Source organism: Triticum urartu, chromosome 1A (genome assembly GCF_056163025.1).
Source record: "Triticum urartu cultivar PI428250 chromosome 1A, HENAU_Tu73, whole genome shotgun sequence".
Taxonomy (NCBI): domain Eukaryota; kingdom Viridiplantae; phylum Streptophyta; class Magnoliopsida; order Poales; family Poaceae; genus Triticum; species Triticum urartu.
The window spans coordinates 70,576,371-70,594,573 of record NC_141873.1 but is presented as its reverse complement, the minus strand read 5'-3'; positions in this window follow the sequence as shown (position 1 = coordinate 70,594,573).

The window sequence follows — 18,203 nt, the reverse complement described above, 5'->3', positions numbered from 1 at the left end:
AGCATCGGTCTTCTTCTTGAAGATCCATTTATTCTATATGGCTTGCCGATCATCGGGCAAATCAACCAAAGTCCACACTTTGTTCTCATACATGGATCCCATATCAGATTTCATGGCCTCAAGCCATTTCGCGGAATCTGGGCTCATTATTGCTTCCTCATAGTTCGTAGGTTTGTCATGGTCAAGTAACATGACCTCCAGAATAGGATTACCGTACCACTCCGGTGCGGACCTTACTCTAGTTGACCTATGAGGTTCGGTAGTAACTTGATCACAAGTTTCATGATCATTATCATTAGCTTCCTCACTAATTGGTGTAGGAATCACTAGAACTAATTTCTGTGATGAACTACTTTCCAATAAGGGAGCAGGTACAATAACCTCATCAAGTTCTACTTTCCTCCCACTCACTTCTTTTGAGAGAAACTACTTCTCTAGAAAGGATCCATTCTTAGCAATGAATATCTTGCCTTCGGGTCTATGATAGAAGGTGTACCCAACGGTTTCCTTTGGGTATCCTATGAAGACACATTTCTCTGATTTGGGTTTGAGCTTATTAGGTTGAAGCTTTTTCACATAAGCATCACAGCCCCAAACTTTAAGAAACGACAGCTTAGGTTTCTTGCCAAACCATAGTTCATATGGTGTCGTCTCAACGGATTTAGATGGTGCCCTATTTAACATGAATGCAGCCGTCTCTAAAGCATAACCCCAAAATGATAGCGGTAAATCCGTAAGAGACATCATAGATCACACCATATCTAATAAAGTGCTGTTATGACATTTGGACACACCATTACGCTGTGGTGTTCCAGGTGGCTAGAGTTGCGAAACTATTCCATATTGTTTCAAATGAAGACCAAACTCATAACTCAAATATTCACCTCCACGATTAGATCGTAGAAACTTTATTTTCTAGTTACGATGATTTTCCACTTCACTCTAAAATTCTTTGAACTTTTCAAATGTTTCGGACTTATGTTTCATCAAGTAGATATACCCACATCTGCTCAAATCATCTGTGAAGGTTAGAAAATAACGATATCCGCCGCGAGCCTCAACACTCATCGGACCACATACATCAGTATGTATTATTTCCAATAAGTCAGTTGCTCGCTCCATTGTTCCGAAGAACAGAGTCTTAGTCATCTTGCCCATGAGGCATGGTTCACAAGCATCAAGTGATTCATAATCAAGTGATTTCAAAAGCCCATTAGAATGGAGTTTCTTCATGCGCTTTACACCAATATGACCTAAACGGCAGTGCCACAAATAAGTTGCACTATCATTATTAAATTTGTATCTTTTGGCTTCAATATTATGAATATGTGTATCACTACTATCGAGATTCAACAAAAATAGACCATTCATCAAGGGTGCATGACCATAAATGATATTACTCATATAAATAGAACAACCATTATTCTCTGATTTAAATGAATAACTGTCTCGCATCAAACAAGATCCAGATATAATGTTCATGCTTAACGCATACACCAAATAACAATTATTCAGGTCTAAAACTAATCCAGTAGGTAGATGTAGAGGTAGCGTGCCGACGAGGATCACATCCACTTTGGAACCATTTCCCACGTGCATCGTCACCTCGTCCTTAGCCAATATTCGTTTAATCTGTAGCCCCTATTTCGATTTCCAAATATGAGAAACACAACTAGTATCAAATACCCTGGCGCTACTACGAGCATTAGTAAGGTACACATCAATAACATGTATATCAAATATACCTTTCACTTTGCCATCCTTCTTATCCACCAAATACTTGGGGCAGTTCCACTTCCAGTGACTAGACCCTTTGCTGTAGAAGCACTCAGTCTCAGGCTTAGGTCCAGTCTTGGGTTTCTTCACTTGAGTAGCAACTTCCTTGCCGTTCTTCTTGAAGTTCCCCTTCTGGCCTTTGCCCCTTTTCTTGCAACTATTGGTCTTGTTAACCATCAACACTTGATGCTCCTTCTTGATTTCTACCTCTGCAGCCTTTAGCATTGCGAAGAGCTCAGGAATTGTCTTATCCATCCCTTGCATATTATAGTTCATCATGAAGCTTTTGTAGCTTGGTGGAAGTGATTGAAGAACTTTGTCAATGACACTATCATCAGGAAGATTATCTCCCAGTTGAGTCAAGTGGTTGTGGTACCCAGACATTCTGAGTATATATTCACTGACAGAAATATTCTCCTCTATTTTGCAACTATAGAACTTATTGGAGACTTCTTATGTCTCAATTCGGGCATTCTCTTGAAATATTAACTTCAACTCCTGGAATATCTCATAAGCTCCATGACGTTCGAAACGTCGTTGAAGTCCCGATTCTAAGTCGTAAAGCATGACACACTGAACTATCGAGTAGTCATCAGCTTTGCTCTGCCAGACGTTCACAACGTCCGGAGTTGCTCCTGTAGCGGGTCTTGCACCTAGCGGTGCTTCCAGGACGTAATTCTTCTGTGTAGCATTGAGGATAATCCTCATGTTATGGACCCAGTCCATGTAGTTCCTACCATCATCTTTCAACTTAGCTTTATCTAGGAACGCATTAAAATTCAAGGGAACGGTAGCACGGGCCATTGATCTACAACAACATAGACATGCAAATACTATCAGGTACTAAGTTCATGATAAATTAAAGTTCAATTAATCATATTACTTAAGAACTCCCACTTAGATAGACACCCCCCTAGTCATCTAAATGATCACATGATCCATATTAACTAAACCATGTCCGATCATCACGTGAGATGGAGTAGTTTTCAATGGTGAACATCACTATGTTGATCATATCTACTATATGATTCACGTCCGACCTTTCGGTCTAAGTATTCCGAGGCCATATCTGCATATGCTAGGATCGTGAAGTTTAACATGAGTATTTACACGTGCAAAACTAGCTTGCACCCGTTGTGTGTGAACATAGAGCTTATCACACCCGATCATCACGTGGTGTCTCGGCACGACGAACTATAGCAACGGTGTAGACTCAGGGAGAACACTTATACCTTGAAATTTAGTGAGGGATCATCTTATAATGCTACCGCCATACTAAGTAAAATAAGATGCATAAAGGATAAACATCACATGCAATCAAAATAGGTGATATGATATGGCCATCATCATCTTGTGCCTTTGATTTCCATCTCTAAAGCACCGTCATGATCACCATCGTCACCGGCTTGACACCTTGATCTCCATCGTAGCATTGTTGTCGTCTTGCCAACTATTGCTTCTACGACTATCGCTACCCCTTAAAGATAAAGTAAGGCAATTACATGTCGATTGCATTTCACACAATAAAGCAACAACCATAAGGCTCCTGCTAGTTAACGATAACTTTTACAAAACATGATCATCTCATACAACAATTTATATCTCATCACGTCTTGACCATATCACATCACAACATGCCATGCAAAAACAAGTTAGACGACCTCTACTTTGTTGTTGCAAGTTCTACGTGGCTGCTACGGGCTTCTACAAGAACCGGTCTTGACTACACATCAAAACCACAACGATTTTTTGTCAAGTGTGCTGTTTTAACCTTCAACAAGGACCGGGCGCAGTCAAACTCGATTCAACTAAAGTTGGAGAAACAGACACCCGCCAGCCAACTGTGTGCAAAACACGTCGGTAGAACCAGCCTCATGAACATGTTCATGTAATGTCGGTCCGGGCCACTTCATCCAACAATAGCGCCGAATCAAAGTAAGATGTTGCTGGTAAGTAGTATGACTATTATCACCCACAACTCTTTGTTTTCCACTCATGCATATAACATATACGCATAGACCTAGCTCTGATACCAATGTTGGTGTAGGCAATATTTTAATTTTTTACCTACGACCATGCAAGATCTATCTAGGAGATGCATAGCAAAGAGCGAGGAGAGTGTGTCCACGTAGCCTTGTAGACTGAAAGGGGAAGCGTTTAGTAACGTGGTTGATGTAGTCGAACATTTTCACGATTCAACCGATCCTAGCACGGAACGTATGACACCTCCGTGTTCAGCACACGTTCAGCTCGATGACGTCCCTCGAGCTCTTGATCCAGTTGAGGACCATGGGGATTTTCATCAGCACGATGACATGTTGACGGCGATGATGAAGTTACCGGAGTAGGGCTTCGCCTAAGAACTACAACGCTATGTCCGAGGTGTGTAACTGTGGAGGGGGGCACCACACACGGCTAAGAGAAGACTTGGTGTGCCTTTGGGGTGCCCCTCCCACGTATATAAAGGAGGGGGAAGAGGAGGCCGGCCCTAGAGGGCGCGTGCCAAGGGGGGAGTCCTACTTGGACTCCCAGTCTAAGTAGGATCCGCCCCCCCTTTCCTATTCCAACTAGGAAAAGGAGGGAAGGAGGAAGAAGGGAGAAGGAAAGAGAGGGGCGCACCGCCCCCTCCTAGTCCAATTCGGACCAGCCCTTGGGGGGGGGCGACCACCCTTAAGGCCCGTCTCTCCTTTCCACTGAAGCCCACTAAGGCCCATTACTTCCCCGGGACACTTCGGAACCATTCCAGTGTCCGATTATAACCTTCCAATATATCGATCTTTACCTCTCGACCATTTCGAGACTCCTCGTCATGTCCGTGATCTCATCCGGGACTCCGAACAAACTTCGGTCATAAAATCACATAACTCATAATACAAATCGTCATCGAACATTAAGCGTGCGGACCCTACGGGTTCGAGAACTATGTAGACATGACCGAGATACATCTCCGGTCAATTACCAATAGTGAAACCTGGATGCTCATATTAGCTCCTACATATTCTACGAAGATCTTTATCGGTCAAACCGCATAACAACATACGTTGTTCCCTTTGTCATCAGTATGTTACTTGCCCAAGATTCGATCGTCGGTATCATCATACTAATACGTCTCCAACATATCTATAATTTTTTATTGTTCCATGCTATTATATATTCTGTTTTGGATGTTTAATGGGCTTATTTATACACTTTTATATTATTTTTGGGACTAACCTATTAACTGGAGGCCCAACCCAAATTGCGTTTTTTGCCTATTTCAGTGTTTCGCAGAAAAAGAATATCAAACGGAGTCCAAACGGAATGAAACCTTCGGGAGCATGATTTTTGGAACAAACGTGATCCAGAGGACTCGGAGTGGACGTCAAGCAATCAACAAGGAGGCCACGAGGCAGGGGGCACGCCTACCCCCTGGGCGCGCCCTCCACCCTCGTGGGCCCCTCGTGGCTCCACCGACCTACTTCTTCCTCCTACATATACCTACGTACCCTGAAAGCATCATAGGGCACCACAAAAACCTAATTACACCACCACAACCTTCTGTACCCATGAGATCCCATCTTGGTGCCTTTTCCGGCGCTCCGTCGGAGGGGGCATTGATCACGGAGGGCTTGTACATCAACACCATAGCCTCTCCGATGATGTGTGAGTAGTTTACCTCAGACCTTCGGGTCCATAGTTATTAGCTAGATGGCTTCTTCTCTCTCTTTGGATCTCAATACAAAGTTCTCCTCGATTCTCTTGGAGATCTATTCGATGTAATCTTCTTTTGCGGTGTGTTTGTTGAGATTTGATGAATTATGGGTTTACGATCAAGATTATCTATGAACAATATTTGAATCTTCTCTGAATTCTATTATGTATGATTGGTTATCTTTGCAAGTCTCTTCGAATTATCAGTTTGGTTTGGCCTACTATATTGATCTTGCTTGCAATGGGAGAAGTTCTTAGCTTTGGGTTCAATCTTGCGGTGCTTGATCCCAGTGACAGTAGGGGAACGAGACGTATTGTATTGTTGCCATCGAGGATAAAAAGACGGGGTTTATATCATATTGCATGAGTTTATCCCTCTACATCATGTCATCTTGCTTAAAGCGTTACTCCGTTCTTATGAACTTAATACTCTAGATGGATGCTGGATAGCGGTCGATGTGTGGAGTAATAGTAGTAGATGAAGGGAGGAGTCGGTTTACTTATCACAGATGTGATGCCTATATACATGATCATACCTAGATATTCTCATAACTATGCTCAATTTTATCAATTGCTCAATAGTAATTTGTTCACCCACCGTAATACTTATGCTATCTTGAGAGAAGCCACTAGTGAAACCTATGGCCCCCGGGTCTATTTTCCACCATACAAGTTTCCAATCTATTTTATCTTGAAATATTTACTTTCAATTTATATCATAAAAATACCAAAAATATTTATATTATTATTATTATTATTATTATTATCTCTATCAGATCTCACTCTTGCAAGTGGCCGTGAAGGGATTGACAACCCCTTTATCGTGTTGGATGCGAGGTTCTTATCTGTTTGTGTAGGTACGAGGTGACTCGTGCGTGGTCTCCTACTGGATTGATACCTTGGTTCTCAAAAACTGAGGGAAATACTTACGCTGCTTTGCGGCATCACCCTTTCCTCTTCAAGGGAAAACCGACGCATGCTCAAGAGGTAGCAAGAAGGATTTCTGGCACCGTTGCCGGGGAGATCTACGCCAAGTCAAGACATACCAAGTACCCACCACAAATCTTACCCTTCGCATTACATTATTTGCCATTTGCCTCTCGTTTTCCTCTCCCCCACTTCACCCTTGCAGTTTTATTCGCCCTCTTTTCCTTTCGCCCTCTCTTTTCGTTCGCTTTTTCTTCGCTTGTTTGCGTGTGTGTTGGATTGCTTGCTTGTCATGATGGCTCAAGATAATAGTAAATTGTGTGGCTTTGCCAATACCAACAATAATGATTTTATTAGCACTCCGATTGCTCCTCTTACCAATGCTGAATCTTGTGAAATTAATACTGCTTTGCTGAATCTTGTCATGAAAGATCTGTTTTCTGGCCTTCCTAGTGAAGATGCCGCTACCCATCTAAACAACTTTGTTGATTTGTGTGATATGCAAAAGAATAAAGATGTGGATAACGATATTGTTAAACTTAAGCTATTTCTGTTTTCGCTTAGAATCGTGCTAAAGCTTGGTTTTCGTCTTTGCCTAAAAATAGTATTGATTCATGGAATAAGTGCAAAGATGCTTTTATCTCTAAGTATTTTCCTCCCGCTAAGATCACCTCTCTTAGAAACGATATTAAGAATTTTAAGCAACTTGATGATGAGCATGTTGCACAATCTTGGGAGAGGATGAAATTAATGATACGTAATTGTCCTACACATGGTTTGAATTTATGGATTATTATACAATTTTTTATGCCGGATTGAACTTTGCTTCTAGAAATCTTTTTGATTCGGCCGCGGGAGGCACTTTTATGGATATCACTTTACGAGAAGCTACCAAACTCCTAGATAATATTACGGTTAATTATTCTGAGTGGCACACCGAAAGATCTACTAGTAAAAAGGTGCATGCAATTGAAGAGATTAATGTTTTGAGTGGAAAGATGGATAAATTTATGAAATTGTTTGCTAAGAAGAGTACTCCTACTGATCCCAATGATATGCCTTTGTCTAATTTTAATTGAGGATAATAATGAATCTATGGATGTGAATTTTGTTAGTAGGAACAATTTTGGTAACAACGTGTATAGAGGTAATTTTAATTCTAGGCCATTTCCTAGTAATTCCTCTAATAATTATGGTAATTCCTACAACAATTCTTATGGAAATTATAATAAGATGCCCTATGATTTTGAATCTAGTATTAAAGAATTTATTAGTTCGCAAAAGAGTTTCAATGCTTTGATTGGAGAAAAATTGCTTAAGATTGATGAGTTGGCGAGGAACATGGATAGAATTTATCTTGATGTTGATTCTTTGAAACTTAGATCTATTCCACCTAAGCATTATATCAATGAGTCTCTCAAACCCATGAGAATTTCCATTGATGAGTGCAAAGAAAGAACCGCTAGGATGCGTGCAAAAAGGGCTTGCTTTGAGAAAGCGTGTTCTTCTAGTTTTCATGATAATAAGGATGAAGATCTAAAAGTGATTGATGTGTCCCCTATTAAATCCTTGTTTTTCAATATGAATCTTGATAATGATGGGATTGGAGTTGAGTAAACTTTAGTGAGAAGGCGTCCCAAAAATTCAGAGTTTTTAGATCTTGATGCAAAAATTGTTAAAAGTGGGATTGAAGAGGTTAAAACTTTAGATAGCAACGAACCCACTATCTTGGATTTCAAGGAATTTAATTATGATAATTGTGTTGGGTAACGTAGTAATTTCAAAAAAAATCCTACGCACACGCAAGATCATGGTGATGCATAGCAACGAGAGGGGAGAGTGTTGTCTACGTACCCTCATAGACCGGAAGCGGAAGCGTTAGCACAACGCGGTTGATGTAGTCGTACGTCTTCACGGCCCGACTGATCAAGCACTGAAACTACGGCACCTTCGAGTTCTAGGACACGTTCAGCTCGATGACGATCCCCGGACTCCGATCTAGTAAAGTGTCGGGGAAGAGTTCCGTCAGCACGACGGCGTGGTGACGATCTTGATGTTCTACCGTCGCAGGGCTTCGCCTAAGCACCGCTACAATATTATCAAGGATTATGGTGGAGAGGGGCACCGCACACGGCTAAGAGAACGATCACGAAGATCAACTTCTGTGTCTAGAGGTGCCCCCTTCCCCTGTATATAAAGGAGCAAGGGGGAGAGGCCGGCCGGCCCTTGGGGCGCGCCAAGGAGGGGGGAGTCCTCCTCCTAGTAGGAGTAGGACTCCCCTTTCCTACTCCAACTAGGAAGAGAGAAGGGGGAAGGAAAGAGAGGGAGAGGGAGAGGGAAAGAGGGGCCGCGCCCCCCTCCCCTAGTCCAATTCGGACTCCCCATGGGAGGGGGCGCACCACCTCCTGGGCTGCTGCCCTCTCTCTCCCCTTAGGACCACTAAGGCCCAATACTTCCCCGGGGGGTTCCGGTAACCCTTCCGGCACTCCGATTTTCTCCGGAATCACCCGAAACACTTCCGGTGTCCGAATATAGCCGTCCAATATATCGATCTTTATGTCTCGACCATTTCGAGACTCCTCGTCATGTCCGTGATCATATCCGGGACTCCGAACAACCTTCGGTACATCAAAATATATAAACTCATAATGAAACTGTCATTGTAACGTTAAGCGTGCGGACCCTACGGGTTCGAGAATAATGTAGACATGACCAAGACACGTCTCCGATCAATAACCAACAGCGGAACCTGGATGCTCATATTGGCTCCTACATATTCTACGAAGATCTTTTATCGGTCAGACCGCATAACAACATACGTTGTTCCCTTTGTCATCGGTATGTTACTTGCCCGAGATTTGATCGTCGGTATCTCAATACCTAGTTCAATCTCGTTACTGGGAAGTCTCTTTACTCGTTCCGTAATACATCATCCCGCAGCTAACTTATTAGTTGCAATGCTTGCAAGGCTTATGTGATGTGCATTACCGAGAGGGCCCAGAGATACCTCTCTGACAATCGGAGTGACAAATCCTGATCTCGAAATACGCCAACCCAACAAGTACCTTCGGAGACACCTGTAGAGCACCTTTATAATCACCCAGTTACGTTGTGATGTTTGTTAGCACACAAAGTGTTCCTCCGGTAAACGGGAGTTGCATAATCTCATAGTCATAGGAACATGTATAAGTCATGAAGAAAGCAATAGCAACAAACTAAACGATCATGTGCTAAGCCAACGAAATGGATCAAGTCAATCACATCATTCTCCTAATGATGTGATCCCGTTAATCAAATGACAACTCATGTCTATGGCTAGGAAACTTAACCATCTTCGATCAACGAGCTAGTCAAGTAGAGGTATACTAGTGACACTATGTTTGTCTATGTATTCACACATGTATTATGTTTCCGGTTAATACAATTCTAGCATGAATAATAAACATTTATCATGATATAAGGAAATAAATAATAACTTTATTATTGCCTCTAGGGCATATTTCCTTCAGTCTCCCACTTGCACTAGAGTCAATAATCTAGATTACATAGTAATGATTCTAACACCCATGGAGCCTTGGTGCTGATCATGTTTTGCTCGTGGAAGAGGCTTAGTCAGCGGGTCTGCAACATTCAAATCCGTATGTATCTTGCAAATTTCTATGTCTCCCACTTGGACTAAATCCCGAATGGAATTGAAGCGTCTCTTGATGTGCTTGGTTCTCTTGTGAAATCTGGATTCCTTTGCCAAGGCAATTGCACCAGTATTGTCACAAAAGATTTTCATTGGATCCGATGCACTAGGTATGACACCTAGATCGGATATGAACTCCTTCATCCAGACTCCTTCATTTGCTGCTTCCGAAGCAGCTATGTACTCTGCTTCACATGTAGATCCCGCCACAACGCTTTGTTTTGAACTGCACCAACTAACACCTCCTCCGTTTAGTAAAAATACTTATCCGGTTTGCGATTTAGAATCGTCCGGATCAGTGTCAAAGCTTGCATCAACGTAACCATTTACGATGAGCTCTTTGTCACCTCCATATACGAGAAACATATCCTTAGTCCTTTTCAGGTATTTCAGGATGTTCTTGACCACTGTCCAGTGGTCCACTCTTGGATTACTTTGGTACCTCCCTGCTAGACTTATAGCAAGGCACGCATCAGGTCTGGTACACAGCATTGCATACATGATAGAGCCTATGGCTGAAGCATAGGGAACATCTTTCATTTTCTCTCTAACTTCTGGTGGTCGGACATTGAGTCTTACTCAACTTCACACCTTGTAACACAGGCATGATCCATTTTGAACTTCTTCAAAACCTTGTCAAGGTATGTGCTTTGTCAAAGTCCAATTAAGCGTCTTGATCTATCTCTATAGATCTTAATGCCCAATATGTAAGCAGCTTCACCGAGGTCTTTCATTGAAAAACTCTTACTCAAGTATCCCTTTATGCTATCCAGAAATTCTATATTATTTCCAATCAATAATATGTCATCCACATATAATATCAGAAATGCTACAGAGCTCCCACTAACTTTCTTGTAAATACAGGCTTCTCCAAAAGTTTGTATAAAACCAAATGCTTTGATCACACTATCAAAGCGTTTATTCCAACTCTGAGAGGCTTGCACCAGTCCATAAATGGATCGCTGGAGCTTGCACACTTTGTTAGCTCCCTTTGGATCGACAAAACCTTCTTGTTGCATCATATAAAACTCTTCTTCCAAAGATCCATTCAGGAATGCAGTTTTGACATCCATTTTCCAAATTTCATAAACATAAAATGCGGCAATTGCTAACATGATTCAGACAGACTTAAGCATCGATACGAGTGAGAAGGTCTCATCGTAGTCAATCCCTTGAACTTGTCGAAAACCTTTTGCAACAAGTCGAGCTTTATAGACAGTAACATTACTGTCAGCGTCAGTCTTCTTCTTGAAGATCCCTTTATTCTCAATTGCTTGCCGATCAACGGGCAAGTCAACCAAAGTCCACACTTTGTTCTCATAGATGGATCCCATCTCAGATTTCATGGATTCTATCCATTTTGCGGAATCTGGGCTCACCATCGCTTCTTCATAGTTTGTAGGTTCATCATGATCTAGTAGCATGACTTCCAAAACAGGATTACCATACCACTCTGGTGCGGATCTTACTCTGGTTGATCTACGAGGTTCGGTAGTAACTTGATCTGAAGTTTCATGATCATTATCATTAGCTTCCTCACTAATTGGTGTAAGTGTCATAGAAACCGGTTTCTGTGATGTACTACTTTCCAATAAGGGAGCAGGTATAGTTACCTCATCAAGTTCTACTTTTCTCCCACTCACTTCTTTCAAGAGAAACTCCTTCTCTAGAAAAACTCCGAATTTAGCAACAAAAGTCTTGCCTTCGGATCTGTGATAGAAGGTGTACCCAACAGTCTCCTTTGGGTATCCTATGAAGACACATTTCTCCGATTTGAGTTCAAGCTTATCAGGTTGAAGCTTTTTCACATAAGCATCGCAGCCCCAAACTTTTAGAAACGACAACTTTGGTTTCTTGCCAAACCACAGTTCATAAGGCGTCGTCTCAACGGATTTCGATGGTGTCCTATTTAACATGAATGCAGCCGTCTCTAAAGCATAACCCCAAAATGATACGGTAAATCAGTAAGAGACATCATAGATCGCACCATATCTAATAAAGTACGATTACGACATTCGAACACACCATTACGCTGTGGTGTTCCGGGTGGCGTGAGTTGCGAAACTATTCTGCATTGTTTCAAATGTAGACCAAACTCGTAACTCAAATATTCTCCTCCACGATCAGATCGTAGAAACTTTATTTTCTTGTTACGATGATTTTCAACTTCACTCTGAAATTCTTTAAACTTTTGAAATGTTTCAGACTTATGTTTCATTAAGTAGATATACCCATATCTGCTTAAATCATCTGTGAAGGTGAGAAAATAACGATATCCGCCACGAGCCTCAACATTCATTGGACCACATACATCTGTATGTATAATTTCCAACAAATCCATTGCTTTCTCCATAGTACCGGAGAACGGCGTTTTAGTCATCTTACCCATGAAGCACGTTTCGTAAGTACCAAGTGATTCATAATCAAGTGGTTCCAAAAGTCCATCAGTATGGAGTTCCTTCATGCGCTTTACACCGATATGACCTAAACGGCAGTGCCACAAATAAGTTGCACTATCATTATCAACTCTGCATCTTTTGATTTCAACATTATGAATATGTGTATCACTACTATCGAGATTCATCAAAAATAGACCACTCTTCAAGGGTGCATGACCATAAAAGATATTACTCATATAAATAGAACAACCATTATTCTCTGATTTAAATGAATAACCGTCTCACATCAAACAAGATCCAGATATAATGTTCATGCTCAATGCTGGCACCAAATAATTATTATTTAGGTCTAATACTAATCCCGAAGGTAGATGTAGAGGTAGCATGCCGACCGCGATCACATCGACTTTGGAACCATTTCCCACGCGCATCGTCACCTCGTCCTTAGCCAATCTTCACTTGATCCGTAGCCCCTGTTTCGAGTTGCAAATGTTAGCAACAGAACCAGTATCAAATACCCAGGTGGTACTGCGAGCATTAGTAAGGTACACATCAATAACATGTATATCACATATACCTTTGTTCACTTTTCCATCCTTCTTATCCGTCAAATACTTGGGGCAGTTCCGCTTCCAGTGACCAGTCTGCTTGCAGTAGAAGCACTTAGTTTCAGGCTTAGGTCCAGACTTGGGTTTCTTCTCCTGAGCAGCAACTTGTTTGCTGTTCTTCTTGAAGTTCCCTTTCTTCTTCCCTTTACCCTTTTTCTTGAAACTGGTGGTCTTATTGACCATCAACACTTGATGTTCCTTCTTGATTTCTACCTTCGCGGCTTTTAGCATTGTGAAGAGCTCAGGAATATTCTTATTCATCCCTTGCATATTATAGTTCATCATGAAGCTTTTGTAGCTTGGTGGCAGTGATTGAAGAACTCTGTCAATGACACTATCAACAGGAAGATTAACCCCCAGTTGAGTCAAGTGATTATGATACCCAGACATTTTGAGTATATGTTCACTGACAGAACTATTCTCCTCCATCTTGCAGCTATAGAACTTATTGGAGACTTCATATCTCTGAATCCGGGCATTTGCTTGAAATATTAACTTCAACTCCTGGAACATCTCATATGCTCCATGACGTTCAAAACGTCGTTGAAGACCCGGTTCTAAGCCGTAAAGCATGGCACACTGAACTATCGAGTAGTCATCAGCTTTGCTCTGCCAGACGTTCATAACATCTGGTGTTGCTCCTGCAGCAGGCTTGGCACTTAGCGGTGCTTCCAGGACGTAATTCTTTTGTGCAGCAATGAGGATAATCCTCAAGTTATGGACCCAGTCCATGTAATTGCTACCATCATCTTTCAACTTTGCTTTCTCAAGGAACGCATTAAAATTCAACGGAACAACAGCACGAGCTATCTATCTACAATCAAACATAGACAAGCAAGATACTATCAGGTACTAAGTTCATGATAAATTTAAGTTCAATTAATCATATTACTTAAGAACTCCCACTTAGAAAGATATCCCTCTAATCCTCTAAGTGATCACATGATCCAAATCAACTAAACCATGTCCGATCATCATGTGAGATGGAGTAGTATCAATGGTGAACATCAATATGTTGATCATATCTACTATATGATTCATTCTTGACATTTCGGTCTCCATGTTCCAAGGCCATATCTGTTATATGCTAGGCTCGTCAAGTTAAACCTGAGTATTCCGCGTGTGCAACTGTTTTGCACCCGTTGTATTTGAACGTAGAGCCTATCACACCCGATCATCATGTGGTGTCTCAGCACGAAGAACTTTCGCAACGGTGCATACTCAGGGAGAACACTTATACTTTGATAATTTAGTGAGGGATCATCTTATAATGCTACCGTCAATCAAAGCAAGATAAGATGCATAAAAGATAAACATCACATGCAATCAATATAAGTGATATGATATTGCCATCATCATCTTGTGCTTGTGATCTCCATCTTCGAAGCACCGTCATGATCACCATCATCACCGGCGCAACACCTTGATCACCATCGTAGAATCGTTGTCGTCTCGCCAAAACTTATGCTTCCACGACTATCGCTACCACTTAGTGATAAAGTAAAGCATTACAGTGCAATTGCATTGCATACAATAAAGCGACAACCATATGGATCCTGCCAGTTGCCGATAACTCGGTTGCAAAACATGATCATCGCATACAATAAAATTTAGCATCATGTCTTGACCATATCACATCACAACATGCCCTGCAAAAACAAGTTAGACCTCCTCTACTTTGTTGTTGCAAGTTTTACGTGGCTGCTACGGGCTTTAGCAACAACCGTTCTTACCTACGCATCAAAAACCACAATGATAGTTTGTCAAGTTGGTGCTGTTTTAACCTTCGCAAGGATCGGGCGTAGCCACACTCGGCTCAACTAAAGTTGGAGAAACTAACACCCGCCAGCCACCTGTGTGCAAAGCACGTCGGTTGAACCAGTCTCGCGTATTGTCGGTCCGAGCCGCTTCATCCAACAATACTGCTGAACCAAAGTATGACATCCTGGTAAGCAGTATGACTTATATCGCCCACAACTCACTTGTGTTCCACTCGTGCATAATATCAACGCATAAAACCTAGGCTCGGATGCCACTTTTGGGTAACGTAGTAATTTCAAAAAAATTCCTACGCACACGCAACATCATGGTGATGCATAGCAACGAGAGGGGAGAGTGTTGTCTACGTACCCTCGTAGACCGGAAGCGGAAGCGTTAGCACAACACGGTTGATGTAGTCGTACATCTTCACGGCCCGACCAATCAAGCACAGAAACTACGGCACCTTCGAGTTCTAGCACACGTTCAGCTCGATGACGATCCCCGGACTCTGATCCAGCAAAGTGTCGGGGAAGAGTTCCATCAGCACGACGGCATGGTGACGATCTTGATGTTCTACCGTCGCAGGGCTTCGCCTAAGCACCGCTACAATATTATCGAGGATTATGGTGGAGGGGGGCACCGAATACGGCTAAGAGAACGATCACGAAGATCAACTTCTGTGTCTAGAGCTTCCCCCTGCCCCTGTATATAAAGGAGCAAGGGGGAGATGCCGGCCGGCCCTTGGGGCGCGCCAAGGAGGGGGGAGTCCTCCTCCTAGTAGGAGTAGGACTCCCCTTTCCTAGTCCAACTAGGAAGAGAGAAGGGGGAAGGAAAGAGAGGGAGAGGGAGAGGGAAAGAGGGGCCGCGCCCCCTCCCCTAGTCCAATTCGGACTCCCCATGGGAGGGGGCGCGCCACCTCCTGGGCTGCTGCCTTCTCTCTCCCCTCAGGCCCACTAAGGCCCAATACTTCCCCGGGGGGTTCCGGTAACCCTTCCGGCACTCCGGTTTTCTCCGAAATCACCCGAAACACTTCCGGTGTCCGAATACAGCCATCCAATATATCGATCTTTATGCCTCGACCATTTCAAGACTCCTCGTCATGTCTCTGATCATATCCGGGACTCCGAACAACCTTCGGTACATCAAAATATATAAACTCATAATGAAACTATCATAGTAACATTAAGCATGCGGACCCTACGGGTTCGAGAATAATGTAGACATGACCGAGACACGTCTCTGGTCAATAACCAATAGCAGAACCTGGATGCTCATATTGGCTCCTACATATTCTACAAAGATCTTTTATCGGTCAGACCGCATAACAACATACGTTGTTCCCTTTGTCATCGGTATGTTACTTGCCCGAGATTTGATCGTTGGTATCTCAATACCTAGTTCAATCTTGTTACCGGCAAGTCTATTTACTCGTTCTGTAATACATCATCTGGCAGCTAACTTATTAGTTGCAAGGCTTATGTGATGTGCATTACCGAGAGGGCCCAGAGATACCTCTCCGATAATCGGAGTGACAAATCCTAATCTCGAAATACGCCAACCCAACAAGTACCTTTGGAGACACCTGTAGAGCACCTTTATAATCACCCAGTTATGTTGTGATGTTTGGTAGCACACAAAGTGTTCCTCCGGTAAACGGGAGTTGCATAATCTCATAGTCATAGGAACATGTATAAGTCATGAAGAAAGCAATAGCAACAAACTAAACGATCAAGTGCTAAGCTAACAAAAGGGGTCAATTCAATCACATCATTCTCCTAATGATGTGATCCCGTTAATCAAATGACAGCTCATGTTTATGGCTAGGAAACTTAACCATCTTCGATCAACAAGCTAGTCAAGTAGAGGTATACTAGTGACACTATGTTTGTCTATGTATTCACTCATGTATTATGTTTCCGGTTAATTCAATTCTAGCATGAATAATAAACATTTATCATGATATAAGGAAATAAATAATAACTTTATTATTGCCTCTAGGGCATATTTCCTTCAAATTGCTCTTTGATAGATTGTATTTCCTTGTTGCAATCCGTGCTAAATTCTCCTCATGCTTATAGTCAAAATAAAGCTTTTACTAAGCATATCGTTGATGCTTTGATGCAATCTTATGAAGAAAAACTTGAGTTGGAAGTTTATATCCCTAGAAAACTTTATGGTGAGTGGGAACCTACAACTAAAATTTAAATTAAAGATCATGAATGCTATGCATTGTGTGATTTTGGTGCTAGTGTTTCCACGATCCTGAAAACTTTGTATGATTTGCTAGGTTTCCATGAATTTGATGATTGTCATTTAAACTTGCACCTTGTGGATTCCACTATTAAGAAACCTATGGGAAGAATTAATGATGTTCATTGTTTCAAATAGGAATTATGTGCCCATATATTTCATTGTTCTTGATATAGATTGTAATCCTTCATGTCCTATTATTCTTGGTAGACCTTTCCGTAGAACAATTGGTGCAGTTATTGATATGAAGGAAGGGAATATTAGATTTCCAATTTCCGTTAAGGAAAGGCATGGAACACTTCCCTAGAAAGAAAATTAAATTTCCATATGAATCTATTATGAGAGCCACTTATGGATTGCCTACCAAAGATGGCAATACCTAGATCTATCCTCGCTTTTATGCGTAGCTAGGGGCGTTAAACGATAGCGTTTATTGGGAGGCAACCCAATTTTATTTTTATTCCTTGATTTTTGATTTCTGTTTAGTAATAAATAATTTATTTATACTCTGTTTTGGTTGTGTTTTTTGTGTTTAATTAGTGTTTTTGCCAAGTAGAACCTTTGGGAAGACTTGGGGAAAGTCTTTGCGATCTTGCTGTAAAAAAACAGAAACTTTAGCGCTCATGAGAATTGCTGCCATTTTTTTATTGGAGAGTTATACTTAGTTAATTCTTTTTGAAGATGATTAATAGATAAATTCCTCACATCCATCAATTTATTTTCGAATTTTTGGGGTTCCAGAAGTTTGCGTTTGATATAGATTACTACAGACTGTTCTGTTTTTGACAGATTCTGTTTTTCATGTGTTGTTTGCTTATTTTGATGGATCTCTGGCTAGTAACGGAGTTTATAAACCATAGAAAAGTTGGAATACAGTAGGTTTAACACCAATATAAATAAATAATGAGTTCATTACAGTACCTTGAAGTGGTGTTTTGTTTTCTTTTGCTAACGGAGCTCACGAGATTTTCTGTTAAGTTTTGTGTTGTGAAGTTTTCAAGTTTTGGGTAAAGATTTGATGGATTATGGAACAAGGAGTGGCAAGAGCCTATGCTTGGGGATGCCCAAGGCACCCCAAGGTCAAAACCAAGGACACCAAAA